Source organism: Homalodisca vitripennis, chromosome 3 (genome assembly GCF_021130785.1).
Source record: "Homalodisca vitripennis isolate AUS2020 chromosome 3, UT_GWSS_2.1, whole genome shotgun sequence".
Taxonomy (NCBI): domain Eukaryota; kingdom Metazoa; phylum Arthropoda; class Insecta; order Hemiptera; family Cicadellidae; genus Homalodisca; species Homalodisca vitripennis.
The window spans coordinates 63234944-63252566 of NC_060209.1; positions in this window are offsets into that span (position 1 = coordinate 63234944).

A 17623-nucleotide genomic window follows, 5' to 3' on the forward strand; every position below is an offset into this window, starting at 1 on the left:
GACTTTGTACTTTTAATACGTCCATATAATAGTTGAGTAGTATATATAATAATTGAAATTCATCGACTAAAGAAAAATTCACAATTAAAAATTCATAAATGGATGGGTAGTGCTGTTGATTGAAACTACTGAAAAAAGTCACTAAAAGGTAAATATTTATAGTTCCTTGTAATACGAGTATTATCATTTAGTATCTGGAATTTTCTAGAAAATAATTTAAATTTTTATAACTGTATTATAATATTTATTATTTATTACACGCATATGATATTTGGAAATATTTGTAAGGATTTAATGTAAAAAACCTAATGCAAAAGAATAATTTATTGATGTTTGTATGATTGTTAAATATATTTTTCTAATAGAAATCTGTTAAATCTAATAGAAGCAAAACTTTTTGCACGCAACTACTCAATATCATATGTAACATCACTACCATTATTTTAATAGATTACATAGAAGAGTAAATAATTCGTATTTATTTTATATAATACATTACAATGGCGTAAAGTTCCTTTTAAGTACAAACCATGACCACTAGTATTATCGGGTGTTGTTGGATTTCTTTCCACGTTTCAGTTCATTAGAGTCAACGAAGCTTTGTTGGAGTCATGAGAAAAATAGCAGAAATGTGGTTGCCAGTAAGAGTTTTTATTCCACCCAAGCATTGCAAGTATCTCCAGACATTAAGAAGCACAATAATGAAATATAACAGTGAAAATAAAAATCCCAGCCAATTTCTATACGTTCTTTGGTATGCGCAGGTCCTAGCACATGTTTATTATGTACACTTAAAGAACCTGCTGTTAGGTCATGATCATTTTTTAATAAAGGTACATAATATTAGTTTAGTAAAATAACAGCAAAATAATATTACATATTGCCTGATGTTATTACTAACTCAGGATTTTTTACGCTTATAGTGTAAAATTATATTTAAACTAGTCGAAAACGTATGTATTATTGCATTGTAAAAATAAAAACTAAAAGTATCTAAGTCTAAATGGTTTCAGTTTACTTTATTTAATCATAAATTTTTGTACCTTCTATTCAGATTTTCTATTAGTACTTCATTGGCTTAAATGTTGTATATGTAACTATCTCGTAATTTATTGAGATGATAGATCTTTAGTTAAGGAGGCCTAACCTTTTTATTTTTTTGAATGAGCTACGAAAATGTTCTTGTCCGCATAATCGGCTGATAGCCTAATGTCTTTGTCGCCAATTAGTTATCATTGTAACAAAAAGGCTTAAAAATATAATAAAAATAATTTATTTCTATTGTATATAACCATTTATAACCATAATGGTAATTTGGTTTATTTTGAAGATAATCTTTAATTTATATTACGACATTAATATAACTATTACGTGTTACCTAATAAGAACGTCATCAGCCTTAAAAGTTTAAACGCATTTTAAGATCAAAATGCTTATCAGGGTTAGATTCCTAACCCACTATCCGTTGAGGGAGATCGGCGGTTTGTGGCGGCACTGAGACGTTTGTACCATGAACGGTTGGTCGGGGCGGGTCCGTCCTAGGGGTCTGTGGGTGTGGTGCTGGCATTATGTGTAAAGAGTGTGAGTGATATAAAACACTGTATATATTCTTTATTTCAAAAATATTCTTATTATATATTTATAAATTATTGTTATTAGGTAATTATTATAGTTTTTTGTTCTTCTTAAAAATGAAAGTTGTAATATTATTTTGTGTTATGATTGTATAATTATATTTTTATTTATTTTTTTAGAAGTATCATATTTATAATTTTTTAGTATTTAGATTAATGTTTAATTTAATGTATTTAGTAAGGTAGATTAGTGTTAATATTAATTTGGTAATATTTGTTAATAATTATTGATCAGACAGGTTAAGTGTAAGAAATGGCCATGAGGCCCTAACTTTGCCTGTTTAAATAACCGTATTTTCATTTCATTTCATTCCTTTAAGCTATAAGTATAAAAACTCTAAACAGTCTATAAATGATTCTTGGCTATGGAAAATATATAATGAACCAAAAAAATGGAAGGGGATAAAGGCCGTTTTTGAGTTGATTTCTTCTTTGAGAGTTAAAAAGCGTCTTTACAAAACCCCAGTGGGACTTTTTCTTAGGCTTTAATAGGGAAAACATCAGAGCATTATTCTAACTGTTAAAAAAGCCCATATTAAAAAAACCATCCGGCTAACTAGATCTATAATGTTGGTGAGACTGGTCTGACGGTAATGCAGATTTAAATTCCATATGTAGTTGGAAAGAGGTGCACATTTTAATTGCCAGTCCTACGACATTAGATAAAGAGAGACGATGACAGTCATAATATGTATTGATCCTTCTGGACATTTTGTCCACCCGTTATATTTTCACGTCAAATTATAAAATATCTGATGATGAGAGGATCTTCGCCAGGTATTTGTTGGAGCTGCTGAAACATCAGGTTGGGTCTAAAGTAACATTATATTTAACTGGCTTCAAAATATTTAGACAAAGTAAAACACATTGAAGTTTGACCAGCTTAGTTAATCTTAGTTGAGTATTCGATACATTTTAAGTAGTTTATTTGATATAATAATAAGAAGCTAATATTCGATAATTGTGTCTTTTTCACAACCTTGTTTACATAAGTTACAGTGGCTGGACAAATCCTTTATTACATAATAGACCTATTTAGGAAGGTATATTAAAAGTTAAAATTGGTGAGACATCAAAGAATTGTTTAAGAAAACAAGCATTTTGCTAATGGAAAAATAAATTTTCGCACATGCTGACTAAATAGCATCAGTGCAAGAATCTGCTAAAACATGAAGTCCTCACACAATAAATCCAAAGGTGAGTATTCAATTAAAAACTTCATCTCTTGAACCAACTCCTGTTTTAGGCAACCTACACGGGCGCTGATTGCTGGTTTTTATAATAACTCGAAACGTAGCACTTCCAAAAGCTGTGATGTTCCTTACGATATCACCGCTTTGCTATAGAAATACTAAAAGCCAGCATCAGAGGACGCAAGGGTGTAGAAACTTCCATTGTAAGTGGCTCCCGTAAAAAATCCTTGTGACAGGCATTAGCCGTCAATCCGGAGAAAAATTCCGCTAAAATGGATTAGGACTACATTTGAGAAGGAAAAATAATAAGGGTATTAATTTAGTTAAAATAAAATCCAAAGAAATTGAACGAGAAAAGTTTGATGAAGTCATTTTTTCTGAAAATTTTGATAGTGTTTTTATTATCGACGACAACCTGAGTGATTTTATTTGAACCCCCGTGGGGGTAAAAAAAGCCAAAAAATTATGTTTAGATACGTATTTTTTTTCAACATCTATTACCCGTTGATCACTAAGGATAACTCTAGGTATTGTTAGTTCACCATTAATTTGTGACTTTTGTAAATAATATGACAATTTGTGAGAATTTAATAAATTCCTACCCTTAATAATAACGGTAGGCAATGTTTTAGTTTAAATCAGTGTTCAAAGTTTCCGTGTTATGTAACAAAATAAATAAAAATGTTATGAAGTTTCAATGCTCTTTTAATTTACTTGAATTTTACAATAAGTATTCGGTATATTTCCAATCTTAAAGACTTCTATGACATGTAAAAAGAAACGTATTCTAAATAAGTGTTAAATTTTTGAAAATATTAAGTGAACGGGTTTCATTTGTAACCATATCAGATATAACTAGCCTACTATGTGATAAATATACATTTACATTGTTATTTAATAAAAATTAACACATTTCTATAAAAAACAAAATAAGAATGTGGTTGTCGAAATGTGAAAGTTCATCTTTGCGATTCACTAGCGCTCCGCTGAACATTTTAATATTCACTTTGATGGTGTGTTATAGTGACTGTAAGTATAGGCTGTGTCTATCAATCTTTAAATCCTCGATATCTTACGTTCTTAAAACTAACAATTATATTGGCGTTATCTGGATATGGGACTAGGATGTTTAATAAAAAAATTGTTATACCTATTTAAAAAGACAGTACTCTTTAAAAAAATGTATACTACGTAATACCTCTCATTTTAAATAAAATCCCAATGAAGTTTGCAATGTTATCGTGTGTGGATATGTAAGCGGTGTGTCCGGCAAAAAATTATTAAACACAGCTTTTTGTTGTACAATTTCAATATTTGCTAACCTAATAATATAAAATTTACTATGATTGTCTTAGAACATCACTTTTATACTTAAAATTTAATGACACAGTAATATTTTCTGAAATTTGTTCATTATTGAGTAGTCTGATAGTCTATATGTTTTCAATAATATCAGCATTTATAATTTTGTGAAATGAAATTTATCTTAATTATACAAAGGTTTTTGTAGACAAATGTAATCAAATTACCCAGAAAACAATTTGTAAAAATTGTGTTTTTTATATACTGGTGTTACCAACTTTTTATTTCCAATTTACGCAAATGATTATTTAGTGGTATCATTATGCTACTTCAATACAAAAGACAGAGAGGTATTGGTACCATAAAATGTTTTTAACTTAAATGCAAGCTTTCACCGCGAAACTGATTGAAACATTGTTCCACTGATTGAAACTGTTCATACATGAGTCAGCTCCGACTACAATCTAATTACAATTTATTTTCACTGTTGGTTTTAATAATTGCTTCTGTAGCCATTGAGTTGTTTTGGATAAAAACATTTTCAAGATCAGTATGTAAAAAATACACGTGTTTTTTCTAAACTGTCCTGCAAAATTCTGCGTATAATAATGTATGAAATAGGTATTCAAGTAATACATAGTATATTTTTGACAAGAAAACTATACTCTAAAAAATGTCGCTTCTACCTTAACCCGCGGGAACTCACGCTATTAGGTTAAACTAACATTTTTAGTTGTTGTTAAAGAATTTTTTTTATGTTGGTGTATGGGCCTCAGGTTATAAATATGCTATCTAGAGTATATTCTCCAGCTTTCCTTTTTTTCGAGAATCTATAGTGAGGGAGGGGGTGGCAGGTGTAGGGATGTCTGGGCCCCCGCCTTTGTTAGTCTAGTCCTAACTATGCGAGCGACCGCGTCAGTGTCTGTGTTAAGTCGACCCTAACGGCGCGAGTTATCATGGAACATTCCATTCTAGTTTTATTATTGATTGTGGTTTTAGTGTTTCGTTGTGTTGGCGTTTTTTTTTTTTTTTTTTTTTTTTTTTTTTTTTTTTTTTTTTAGTGGATTTTCACTCGTAAGCTCCATTTCTCATATGTTTAGTGATGGAGAGAACAAATGACAATGAAATTCGGTGCTGGCTTGAAGAACATGATGTAAGTGAGGGTGATATTTCTTTTCAAGGACATTTATCAGATACCGATATGAGAATGAACTTGGCATTGATGACGTGCACACAGAACAGTCTGATGACGATAGCCCTTGTTATGACACCGTTGATGAACAAATAAATATTGTACAAATAATTTCTGTAGATGTAAACACTGTGCAACCAGGTCCTTCTACACAAAAAGTTTCTAAACAGCCCATTGAGCGGGTTTCTGCACTTTACACATATAAAGACGGAGTTACGAACTGGAGTGTACACAATCAACAAATAACGAAAAGGGCAAGACTAAATATTGTAAAGAAACTCCCTTCTGTTAATCAGTCATTTAGAGAATTGAAACCACCCATTGAACGTGATAAAAACCAGCACTTACAAGAAATGCGTCCAAATTACACAAGAGCGCGAGACTGGAACAACACTGATTTAGTAGAATTTCAAGCATTTATTGGGCTCTTATATCTTATAGGAGTTAAAAAAGCTAACCACTTAAACACTTATGAACTTTGTTCCAATGATGGAACGGCACCTGAGATCTATGCAACAACTATGTCCAAGAGACGTTTTCATACCTTATTACAGGTTATTAGATTTGACGACAAACTTAACGATCTCAAATAAAGAAAGTTGACAATGCAGCTCCAATACGTGACGTCTTTCAACGGTTTGTAAGTTTGTGTAAACTAAGTTATAATTAGTAACTCTAGATGAAATGTTAGAAGGTTTTCGTGGCCGGTGTAAATTTCCGCAGTATATACCGAATAAGCAGGCGAGATATGGCCTCAAAATCTACGTACTTGTAGACGCAAAAATATTTTTTACTTCTAACATGGAACTCTATGGTGGAAAGCAACACCCAGGTCCCTTTGCTACATCTAACGATGCTATATTTGTCGTTCTAAGGATGATAAAACCCATTGATAACAGTGGGATAAACGTAACTTTGGACAACTATTTCACGAGTGTAACATTATTGAATGACCTTTACACTAATCACAGAATTACTGTCGTTGGTACTATTCGAAAGAATAAGCAGGAATTTCCTCAATAACTCTTGGCCATAAAAGACAGGCAAAGGTGTAGCTCAATGTTTGCGTTTGGAAAGCCACGAACAGGCGTACCATTGTATCTTACGTACCAAATAAGAAAACTAAGAAGAATGTTCTTCTTGCATCGACAATCCATAACGATGATGAGATTGACTCAGAAACTGAAGATGCTGCAAAACCCACCATTATAACATTTTATAACATGACTAAAGTTTGGGTGGATTTGGTTGACAGACTAAAGAGCCAGTATTATAGTGTAACGATAATTAGCAATAGATGGCTGTTAACTGTGTTTGGTGGACTACTCAATGTTCGGGCAATAAATGCACAAATAATATATAAGACTAATACAGGTGAGCTCAAACTGCGAAGGGTATTCTTGTCTGAATTAGCAAAAGATCTAAGAAAAGCACTTATGACAAGACAAGGATCCACTGAAACCTTGCCTACTCACCTTCGAGGAACGATGAGACGTCTGACAGGCCAACAAACTCTTCTTGCTACAAGAACAGCGAAGACACAAGAACAGCAAGGAAGATGTACCTTCTGTCCAAAACGGAAGAATAGATTCACAACAAGAGCATGTTCATCCTGCAGCCAGAAGATATGTGGTGAACACACACAAAAAACCATATACAGGTGATTCCGTTGTGACGCAGAACCCGTTTCAGGCTCAGATGAGTAGGACCAGCGCACGATTGAGTGCACACAGAGTAGTTTTTAAAATGTATTAACGTTGATAGTATTGTTTTGATTTTTTTATAACAACTAATTTTTAATATGTACGGTTTAAAATGTAACAAGATTTTTAATTTAAATATTATATATCAATTTACGTATTTGTATGAACTAAATAAATTGTACTTTTTGAACATTTTAATATTTAAAAATTTTTATTGAGTAAATTTATGTTTAGAAATGTAATAAATGTATAAAGTTTAATATTGTATATCAGTTCATTATTTAATGCCATTAAAAATCTTTAAACGCAGTAATTTAAAACAATAATTGTATTTTTAATCAATATTACACATTGTTAGGTTTGCCCTAACGGCGCGAGGGATCACATAACTATTGATAGCGCGAGTTCTCGCGGGTTAATAAGTCATATTTTTACAGGAGATCCATTTTTACATCAAAGTTGAATGGATTAAACAAATTTAATGTTTAAAATTAGGGGTCACATGATAGGGCTTTGTATTTGAAAATGTTTAGTTGCCCCCTTTACCCCCACTTTACTCAATTGTAAATTTGTCATAAAATCTGTTAAAATAAACGTAGAGACCTCTAGTTTGCATTATTGGATTTCTTTTTTATTCCCTTTAAAATGAGGGGTCACAAGATAGGGGTTTGTATTTGAAAATGTTTAGTTGCCCCTCTTTACCCCCCTTTAGAAAAGGGGGCAAAATTTTCAACAATTTTAAAAATTAAAAAAATATGTTATAATAAGTAGGGCCAAGGTTTCACATAGATATCTCGGGCCGTTTAAATTATATCCAGGTGTGCCGGTACATAAAACTCACTCTGTATATATATTTTATATAATTACTGAACATTTAATGGATATGGATATTCCACGCAAAACATATTTTAGAGGTAATATGTTTACATTAATGATCTGAAAACCAATAGAATGATGGCATGCCCAAATGTGTATCATTGTAATATTAACGTTGTTTATTAAATTAAACCAATATCTTTATGTACATGCAATACTATAGAGATATTTCCTAATGATTTAAAGTTTTATTGCAATGGAAGAACATATAATCCCACAGAATATAAATTTTGTAAAAATATAAACTCTTGCTTCGTTTTAACGCTAAACAAAGCTAACAACTATACGTTTACGTAAACTAAAACATACATGTTATTCATGGCATACAATCATGCAATCAATAGTCGACAGTAACTTGTCTGCCACTGTATGAACCAATTACATGTACTATTAGTTTATTGGGTTACATAGGCCAGACAGGTAAAGCATACAGGCCATGTCCAACTAACATGTAACCACAAGCCAGCATCAAGGGATCGCACTGCATTAACTATATCAATACTATGTATTGGTGTGTTAATCTGTGGTTACTTCACCACTTATGTACATTATTGATTGCTAGAGTAGTTTCTGGTAGCCTTTTATATAATAAAATTTATTTTTTTAAATAAATGTATGTAAATAATAATTTATAAAATATATTAAGGATGATAACTTAAATAAGTTACCTATGGTACATTTTATAACTATCCTGCAAGTTTTTATTACACTGGGTTCTTAAAAGTTTTTTACATGTTAAATTTTAACTCTGAAATATTATATTAATTTTGCTGAGAATATTATATTCTTACTTTTCTTAATGAAAAAAATGCAATTTGTATCGTTACAGTACTATTAAGGTACATATCCTCTTTATAATTTTGTTCAAAATAACTTACGTGGAATTGAGAGAATTAAAATTAATATGTGTTAAATTGTGTGATAAAATCACATTCACTTTCGTGAATGCTTTCTCAATCAATACATCCAATCCTCTCAATCCTTCGAAACATGTATACAATGCAGAGATGTGAAACTGATGAAATATTTAGTTAAACTTATGATTAAATGTATGAAATAAAGATAATGACTATAGATAATATGAGCTATGAAAAAGTTGAATTTAAGAAAATAAAGAAATTGCTGCTTTAGCTCACTACAAACTTTCATTAAATTACTACGGCTGTGATTAGATCGTAACAAACAGATTGAAAAGAATCGCTAGTGAACCTTGACAGTCTCAGACAACTGGATTTGTCTCAGCTTTGAGAATCAGAGTTCTTTCAACCATGAACTACGTATTGAAACAGAATGTTAAATAAAACGATGCTATCGATTCTTGTAATCCTATTTATGTTGTGCCTTAAAGTCGAGAATTTATCAGTTGCTCCAATAGCCTTTTCTCAAAACAAAGTAGTTTTAGATTACAGCAAATTCGTGTTTGAAATTGGTTAAATATAATTACGATTTCATACTATTTTCCAACGTTGGTCCTTTTGGACCATTAGATCGATTCACAAATCATGAATTATTATTATTATAGATATATAGGGTGTTTTGCGAGAGGTTGGAACAAGTCCAGGATGATGTAGTAGACACAAAAACAAGCAATAAAGTACATATAATTATATATGCCATATCTCGATAAATTTATTGGTGCACTGAACGGGGTATTGCTGTTTTATGGATTTTATTGAAGTACCAACAGATGATGAGAGTTACGTTGGCTGTTAAAATATCAAGGAATTCGAGTAGTTAGAAAACTAGGATGAAAACGTGAGAACTCGGCCTTTTGAATGTATGTATGTGAAATATTATTGTAGTGATTCTGATAACTAAGCCTTAAAAATATTTTCATACATTATTAATTATTCATTGGTATCCATCTCATGATTGCTTCCCTAATAATTATTCCCGAATAAGATGTTTTTTCTTTATAATTTCCCCTCTGAATACACAGAATATGATATATTCATCTTTTTTTGATAATGACACTGATTGATCATGCAAGGAATGAGGTACGTGACGTGAATCTGGAGTAACATTCTATATAGTATTAGCCTTGATCCTCATTATCCTAATCAAATCAGAATTACAGAGACCGGTAATTACACCTACCTGACGGCTATTGACAACGGATATCACATTGTATCTGGCATATCGCTGTCAATACATCTGTGACACTGATTGATCATGCAAGGAATGAGGTACGTGACGTGAATCTGGAGTAACATTCTATATAGTATTAGCCATGATCCTCATTATCCTAATCAAATCAGAATTACAGAGACCGGTAATTACACCTACCTGACGGCTATTGACAACGGATATCACACTGTATCTGGCATATCGCTGTCAATACATCTGTGACACTGATTGATCATGCAAGGAATGAGGTACGTGACGTGAATCTGGAGTAACATTCTATATAGTATTAGCCATGATCCTCATTATCCTAATCAAATCAGAATTACAGAGACCGGTAATTACACCTACCTGACGGCTATTGACAACGGATATCACACTGTATCTGGCATATCGCTGTCAATACATCTGTGACACTGATTGATCATGCAAGGAATGAGGTACGTGACGTGAATCTGGAGTAACATTCTATATAGTATTAGCCATGATCCTCATTATCCTAATCAAATCAGAATTTCAGAGACCGGTAATTACACCTACCTGACGGCTATTGACAACGGATATCACACTGTATCTGGCATATCGCTGTCAATACATCTATGACACTATTGATGGGGTTATCTTTGACATATTAATTATTTTGTTTGGCATTGTCCTATGGATATTTTACTGCTAAAAAAGTCTTATTTAGGTTATTTAAGTTCCTTAAATTAATTAAAACAATAATTATCAAAATACTGTAGCGAAATAGTTGTATTGTAATTGTGGATGGTACTTAATTATGAAATAAGTTCTAATGCATTAAATAAGGTATAAAACTACGTTTATATTTTAGATTAGCAAGATCATATTTTACAGCTGTGTTACATTTAACACATATAATTCATTTAAGTAATAAATCAAACAAAACTTTTGTAAAATGGCAAAGGCAAATTAGTACAGGTTATGGATGACTTTAATGGATCTGTTGGAACTAAAACAACTTGTATCATAATTTATCAAACGAACAAAACATTACTTTTAAAACCATACCGTTCATTTGAACTTTTATTTTCTTCTAGTTTTTTTAAATTCAAATCAAATCTTTAAATTTTATAATAGTTAATCATAAAATAAATTAGGCAGATAACGAAAATGTTTCCAGAATGTCTGCATTTCGAAAAAATATAAAAGATGGATTATGAGAAGATTTTATAATGCTTCTACTATCGATATGATGTTAAATTCAATGTGTAACATGAAAAACGTTAGTTACGTGAATTTTTTATGAATTTCCAAAAACTATGAACGACAAAAGCGTTTATATAAAATAACTATTAATTTTAATAAATAAATAACAGTGTCAAAGAAGAAATAGAGATAGTTCTTATTTTAAAATAGTTTTATTGCCTAAAATTAGCTGATTTGTGAATTCAACTTACGAATTGTATTTGGTTGCGTTGAATAGCAAGTGCAGATTTTTGGGGAACAATATCAAACCAATATTTATTTACTATGAATTTTAGTGTTTATTTTACCAATATAATGTTTGAAACAAAATTTGATTATACGTTGAACCAAGAAGCCTCCTACTTTAAGAGTAAAAGAATCTTCTATTTCCGTATTTTTAACTCTTTGGGTGAAAGTTCTCATTGAGTAAAAAATCATCCCGGAATGAAAGAACTGGCTGTGTCGCGGTAATGTGCAATAAAATCTATGTGGACATACATGCAAATACATTCACTTTAAAACTCTCCTAATCTCCTGAGAGTAATTACAGTAAAAATTTTGAAAACCCTAAAAGTAAATGTTTGCCTACTTTCAGTTAATCCGGCTTGTTGGGTTTTTTGTACCATTGACATTCGTCTTTGAAGAATTTAAATTCTGAAATCTGATATCATTGTAACATATTCTTTCGCTTTGCAATGATGTTTCACTATTTACATAGTTTGTAAATTTCAAAAATAACAAAATGAATCCTAATTTAATATTAAATATCAAAGATATTCTAAAAATAATTATTATTCAATACACTTTCAAACGATATATATTGATTTCATATAAAATGAAATATAAAAACTTTGCCACCAAGGTAGTTAAAACATATGAAAATGTGGTTATTTATTTAGATAATTTCCCTTAACCTAGAAATGCCTAATGATGAATTCGTTGAATCGAAATGTACATTGTACAAAATAAAATTTATCAAAAAGAGCTAAAAGGTTTATTAATTTATATTTGTATCAAACACTTTTCGAATTTATATATCTAACCTAATTTTATCTTCGTTTAAGTACGTCTATTACATAATATACTGTATGAGAGTATTGTACATCAATTGACAGGAATAAAAGATAGTGATGTTGCTTCAATGTCATAACAATCTGTCTATATAAATAGCATGTTTATAAACACCCTGAATTATATGCGTTTTACAGCTTTGTGATATTATTACTATAATTGATTCACCCATGTGTTTTAATGATTTTCAACACATACTGCACGCTTTAGTATCAATTATCTAACAACGTAAATCCACAGAATTACACTACATAAATTCAATGGCTTACGTGATTTAATTAAAATTATTAGTAATTTTTTATGAGACTAATTTCCTCTTTTAATACAAATCAATACATTTCATTCATTTACCTAATTCTTTAAATCCATCCAGTATCAAATACTTTAACTTTATGGTTTACATTACTCAATTAAAACTAAATACATAAATTTTAGTGAAAGGTATAAGGGAAAGTTAATGTTACATTTTCATCTATTTCTAAATTGGTTAAATATAATTTATTTTGAATTGCCGTTTTCCTAGCATTGTATATGAGAAATTTAATCGATGTACGCTTTTATTTATTTAACTTTAATGATTGATGTAAGTTTTTATAACTATTTTAATGTTTTTATATATAAATTAAGTACTGTCCCAAAAAATGTTAAACTTACTTTTGGCAGATTTTTATATACTTCACATTTAGATATGAATATAAAAAGGATAAATTGGTTATATTCTACGTCAAATATATGCATAGCTTAGATTATTTGACTATATTTAAAAGTTCAAGTTTAATAAAGTGTTCTCAATGTACTCTCCATGTACACAATATACTATTAAAATGTCGTTACAATATTTTTTATTGTCTTTCAATTTGTTTCTAACATATACATATACCGAGGATGTAGAGGTACAATTACCCAAGTCCATTGTTTTAATTTTTTCAGAAATGCAAAAAAAGATTCAATAGTGAATATACAATTATTACTTTACGTATTAAATCTTGAAAATTTGCAACATATTGAAAATATATTTACTATTGTAATGAAATATAAATTTGTAATACTATGTAACGTAAAATATAAAACAATTGAAATAAAAATATGTTCAGGACTTTGGTGTTCTTTCCTTTACTATCAACTCGAGGTAAAACTACATAGATTTATTTACTGATATAAAGACAATTATTTTTCAAAAAATTCATTAGTTTTTAAAAATTATTTCAATAGAAGTTAACACAAGACATTACATTGTAAAATAAGAGGGCTGTAACAAATTATGCATTGGACTTATGGGATTAAAAACAATAAATTGAGTGCAAAAATTTTCCGCCTACCTTTTGTTTTGTTTTTTATTATTAATCTTCTGTATCTGTATATTCAAAAAAGCATTTCTCAGCAGTGGGCTCTGGCGTTTCATAATAGCATTTTTTCTTGGTTGATTTAAGTGACATTATCCACATGTGGTGTTAATTTGGGATTATACTAAATTTTGCATAGATTAAGGAGGTGCTTCTTCTTTTGGCAGCTTCACTTTTTCTTCATCATTCACTTCTTTGTAATTTTTGCAAATTTAATATTGGTCCCTAGATGGAGTGAAGAAATCCATATTGTATTGCGTACAAAAGACATTACGGTGTACATGTTCTGTTTGTATACCTTCTTGAGTAGGGCATAGCCGCCCTTTAAATAGCTCATAGTTTTTTATTGATTAAGTAGGATCTAAGTTTCTCGGTTTGGTATCCTTCCTACAATATTGAACTTCCATTTTCACGAAAGATTCACTATACCTCTTATTATTTAAAATCCATACATCACTTGTTTTATTATGCGGTTTTTATGGTACCTTTTATCAGTCCCCGAGAAACTACCAATTTACTCTGACTGCTGAAAAAATGCGGTTTTAACAGGACCATATCTAATCAATAGAATAGCTAAGAAACTATTACACACTCTTTAATCTACTCCATTCTTCAAAAATAATAAAAACAACTAACTGAGTTTCTCTTATTCTTATCCTGGATAGTAGGATATCATTTTGTTAGCCATAGAGTAGTGATATGTATTCTTTACATAACTTCTTTCACAAATGTCTCATTGGCCCTAACTCAACTAAGTTATTAAGCCTACAAATGTGTAATAAAAACCTCTTTAACCTCAGCACTACTATCACACTGCGTTTGTCCTGCTCCTTCAACTTAATCATATAGGATACCACGGCTTGACAGGGAACCGATATCACTAAGTCCTTCAAACCAGTTCTATTAATATTTCGTATTTAAATTTTCAAAATTGTCACTATTATTCATATTATATATGAACACACTGCTATCACAAAACAAAACGATACCACTAGTACTTAATGAATCAAAACATTACAAGTTAATAATTTTACTTTTCCATAGACGTAATACTACCCCAACCTAGTGGAATTTGGGTGGTTTTACTAAAAATTAAACTATTACAACTGGTATTCATTTTAAAAGTAAACCTACCTGAATGCCCTTGATTAATTTTACCTCTACAAACAATAGTGGTTTTTAGGTCTTGGGTAAATTAATAATCAGCTGTAACTATGGACCTAGTGACTTTTATCACTTATAGAGCTGAAAATTCTATACATTTGGGTATAGAAATCTGAAATTTAAAAAAATGGACTTATGTACCAGTCCATTACTTAGAGTACTTACAGGTACTTAGAGTAACCTCTAAGCCCTCGATACCTTACGTGATGTTGTACGTGATGTTGAACAATATCAAACATTAATCATTATGTTTTTGGAAAATATCAATAGACTAACTTTGGATTGGACTCTTAAAGGGATAACATTAGCAAACTCCGTTACTAACAAGATTACCTTTGGTAATTGGGCCTCAAAGCACAGAGACGTGAACTTCGTACACCAGCTTCGTACAGTAAATATATTTAGCTATAAAAAGGTATGTCGTGAAAGTCACACGATTAATAATAAATCCAATAATTTTGCTCTAACGTAATAATTTTAATAAATAACGTGTAACTGAAGCAAGCAAGTATAATTTTCCAGTATAAACTGATTAAAATGGGCATGGACTATAAAATGTATTGTTGTTATAACGAAGTCTTGTTGTAATTTTTTTTATATTTTTATACAATATCTATGTAATAAAATGCAAGACATTTTTCCATTTTACACTACAATCCTATTCTTTAAATATATTTTGGAGTACATCAATCGAAATGGAAGGAATGTTGTGTCTTTTGATGTCCTATTGAACACAATTGAAACTATATTTAGACACAGCCCTTTAGATCTACCTTCTTACGATCTGATACGGATCCCTGTAGAGTATAAATCGTGCTCGTTGGTGAAGGCTTGACTTTTAGTGATAGAGCGAAGATTCTTGGTGTTATGATAACTACAATCTTGCATTTATTGAAGATGCTACACATTTGCTCTTGGCAGGTTGTGGGATTGGTATTAATCCAGAAAACTACTGTATGTATTTTCCAAGGTTCAACTAACTCATTAATATTATTTCAACATGTTCATTAAAGTGCTTTCCCACCTACGGAAATGGTATTTCAAGGAATGATTAATCTAAATTTTAAAGACACTAAAACACTGCAAGAAGTTTATTTTTCATTTCAAACACAATAACCTTATTTCTAGTTTTCAGTACACTGTAAAATTTCTATGTATTAAAATGTTAAACATGTGGCATGATTCGCAAAGATCTTATTCTTAAAGGAGCTACAGTAAATAAGTGAGAAAATTTATATAACGGGAGAAGTTCTCCAAACATGGCAAGCGAGAAAAACAGTAATGTCTATTTTTACTTAGCAATAATTGAGAATTGGAGGAAGAAATTTTCTATTTATGCCCCACAAATATTAGTTAAATTACCTACTCTACCAGTGTAAAAAATGTATTTTCATGGCTAAACATTAAACTAGCATTCAGCGATAACCAGTTGTAATTAAATGTTTTCTTGCTAAAAGTACCTGTATTTGCCTTTCTTTATTAAATGGCTCATAAGAGAGTAAAGAACAATAATTATAGAAAAAGAAAACACTGGTTCTAATATAGAAATATAGTCAAAGAAATAGCAAGTATTGCCAATTTATATCATTAAACAAAGGAACGAGGGCGAAAGCTCCTAAAAATATTTGTTTTAGATTTTTCCTCAAGTATAATGAATAAAAAACAATATTTTCATTACAAACTAAAATTGGCGTAACACTAATTACAGGTTATTGATATAAAAAAAAAACAAATAATAAAATTAATAATTTTTTATTAGCGAGTTTTAGACAAAAAATAACTATTCAGAATGTGGATGACATTATCTATCTAATTTTATTACAAATTCAGATACGTAAGTAGTTTCATGATTTATTTTCTATGAAATTTATTGCCTTAATCGTATTGTTTATGACCCAGAATAATCAAGTTAATTTTTAAAATATTATATATATATATATATATATATATATATATATATATATATATATATATATATATACTATATATATATATACTTCTTGTGATTCAATGTTTATTGAAATTAAATAGGGCTATTGTCATTTATACATTTTAACGTATATATATATATATATATATATATATATATATATATAAGCTTTCTAAAATTCTCATTTAATTAGTGCTATTAGAAATAAGAGAACTATTATTGTGTGTTTGTGTATATTGACGTTGTTGCTCTATGTTTTGAGTATTTTCATTTTTATTTAACATGTCGTAACTTAAGATGTTCAGAACAGGTAAAATTGTGCTTGTTGGATTTTCATTCAATAACTTTATACAGAGTTGTAGTTATTTTAACACAGCATTAACTCAATATTCTAAACTCAATTTTATATTATTTGTCAACATTATGCGTAATACATATTTACATATTAGTAGATAGTATTAATCTAATAATGTATAACATACTGTATAACAAATCAATAATAATTGAAGAATAATTTTAATTATACCTTTATTGAGGGCTGTTAATATTTTGATGGCCAATACTTTTAACGATAAAATCGTGTCGTTAATCAATAAATTATTGCCAATGTCAAGTGAACAACGCTTAATACATGAGAAGTATTGTTACATTTTGTTTCCACTAGATTATGATAAATTTCTTGAGTTTTGAGAGTTTTATAAATCGCAAATAATACCCACAGAAAAATAAAATAATTTGAAATAAATCCATCATAATTAATATATCTTATAACACCCTTTTATGCACATACTGAATATCCATTTTGATATGTAACGACAACTTCATATAGTAATTTACTTTGAGTGAGTAATAACGAAAGTTTATATATCGTAATTGAAAAAT